Source organism: Bison bison, unplaced genomic scaffold (assembly GCF_000754665.1).
Source record: "Bison bison bison isolate TAMUID 2011002044 unplaced genomic scaffold, Bison_UMD1.0 scf7180017864065, whole genome shotgun sequence".
NCBI lineage: Eukaryota > Metazoa > Chordata > Mammalia > Artiodactyla > Bovidae > Bison > Bison bison.
Window position 1 is genome coordinate 3,140,251 of NW_011494637.1, and position 2,513 is coordinate 3,142,763.

The window sequence follows — 2,513 nt, forward strand, 5'->3', positions numbered from 1 at the left end:
AGATGATGCTGTGAAAGTGCTGCACTCAATATGCCAGCAAATTTGGAAAACTCAGCAGTGGCCACAGGACTGGAAAAGGTCAGTTTTCATTCCAATCCCAAAGAAAGTCAATGCCAAAGAATGCTCAAACTACCGCACAATTGCACTCATCTCACATGCTAGTAAAGTAATGCTTAAAATTCTCCAAGCCAGGCTTCAGCAATATGTGAACCGTGAACTTCCTGATGTTCAAGCTGGTTTTAGAAAAGGCAGAGGAACCAGAGATCAAATTGCCAACATCCGCTGGATCATAGAAAAAGCAAGAGAGTTCCAGAAAAACATCTATTTCTGCTTTATTGACTGTGCCTAAGCCTTTGACTGTGTGGATCACAATAAACTAGGGAAATTCTGAAAGAGATGGGAATACCAGACCACCTGACCTGCCTCTTGAGAAATGTGTATGCAGGTCAGGAAGCAACAGTTAGAACTGGACATGGAACAACAGACTGGTTCAAAATAGGAAAAGGAGTACGTCAAGGCTGTATATTGTCACCCTGTTTATTTAACTTCTATGCAGAGTACATCATGAGAAACGCTGGACTGGAAGAAACACAAGCTGGAATCAAGATTGCCGGGAGAAATATCAATAACCTCAGATATGCAGATGACACCACCCTTATGGCAGACAGTGAAGAGGAACTCAAAAGCTTCTTGATGAAGGTGAAAGTGGAGAGTGAAAAAGTTGGCTTAAAGCTCAACATTCAGAAAACTAAGGAAGGGGAACTGCGCGCTTGAGGTGTCCAGGGACTGAGCATTTCAGATCTGCTTGGTAAACCTGGTGCACCACCATGCTGGCCGCAAGACTTGTGTGTCTCCGAGCTCTACCTTCCAGGGTTTTCCACCCAGCTTTCACCAAGGCCTCCCCTGTTGTGAAGAATTCCATCACGAAGAATCAATGGCTTTTAACACCCAGCAGAGAATATGCTACCAAGACAAGAATTGGGATTCGATGTGGAAAAACAACCCAAGAACTCAAGGAGGCAGCTTTGGAACCATCGGTGGAAAAAATATTTTAAATTGATCAGATGGGAAGATGGTTTATTGCTGGAGGGGCTGCAGTTGGTCTTGGAGCTTTGTGCTACTATGGATTGGGAATGTCTAATGAGATCGGAGCTATGAAAAAGCTGTAATTTGGCCTCAGTATGTGAAGGACAGAATTCATTCCACTTACATGTACTTAGCAGGAAGTATTGGCTTAACAGCTTTGTCTGCCGTGGCAGTGAGCAGAACTCCTGCTCTCATGAACTTCATGATGAGAGGCTCTTGGATAACCATTGGTGCAACCTTTGCAGCCATGATTGGAGCTGGAATGCTGGTACAGTCAATATCATATGAGCAGAGTCCAGGCCCAAAGCGCCTTGCTTGGTTACTACATTCTGGTGTGATGGGTGCTGTGGTGGCTCCTCTGACGATACTAGGGGGGCCTCTTCTCCTCAGAGCTGCGTGGTACACGGCTGGCATCGTGGGAGGTCTCTCCACCGTGGCCATGTGTGCGCCCAGTGAGAAGTTTCTCAACATGGGGGCCCCCCTGGGTGTGGGCCTCGGTGTCGTCTTTGTGTCCTCACTAGGATCAATGTTCCTCCACCTACCACTGTGGCTGGTGCCACTCTGTACTCAGTGGCGGTTTATGGTGGATTAGTTCTTTTCAGCATGTTTCTTCTATATGATACACAGAAAGTAATCAAGCGTGCAGAAGTAGTACCAATGTATGGAGTTCAGAAATACGATCCCATCAGTTCGATGCTGGGAATCGACATGGATACATTAAACATATTTATGCGTGTTGCCACTGTTCTAGCAACTGGAGGCAACAGGAAGAAGTGAAGTGACCCAGCTTCTGATATCCTCAATACATCAGATATCTAGCTTGTTTAATAGGGGCAGATATTCATTAAATAGTTTGTACAAGCAGCTTTCATTGAAGTTTAGAAGATAAGAACTTGTCATCGTGTTTCAAACATTCCAGTAATGTGATGCTTCAGGTCTGTTTTTCTCCTGGAGAATAAATTCAGTAGTTCTTTTCCAGATAGCACATGCATTTTCAATTCTTGTGTCTGAGTAATTCTACAATGTTCAAATGATTGTGAAAACCAAGGTTTGTTTTTCAGGAATTTGAGTGTTTTATCTATTTTAACATTTATTTGGTTTAGTGAAAGTTCACAAACTTGTGTACCTGCAGTTTCCTTTTTGGAATGTTGAATATTAACAAGTAATGTCATAAGTGATGAAAGGATTTGGTGAAGGGACCAGAGAGAAGCAAAAGGGCCCCTGCAGTGTTTCTTTGAATGCTCAGCACTGAGGCGATGGCCGCGGCAAGCCAGGGAGTCTGCACATGGGCAGACGAGGCATGGCTGCATCTCCGCAGAGCCGCCAGACACACTGAGCAGGTGACAAAGACATCGAGGGTTCTCCAGGCGCTCCTTACAGTACAGATGGGGTCATGCTTGACTGCCTGCTGTCTCACGCTGTTAGCA

The 2,513-nt window shown here is 44.9% G+C and overlaps 1 pseudogene across 1 annotated transcript; it reads left to right on the plus strand.

The window, feature by feature from the left end:
- Positions 1–758: 758 nt before the first annotated feature.
- LOC104986257 lies at positions 759–2,201 on the plus strand (annotated as a pseudogene). The gene has a single exon (XR_825013.1). The product of XR_825013.1 is annotated as a growth hormone-inducible transmembrane protein pseudogene (transcript).
- Positions 2,202–2,513: the final 312 nt, after the last annotated feature.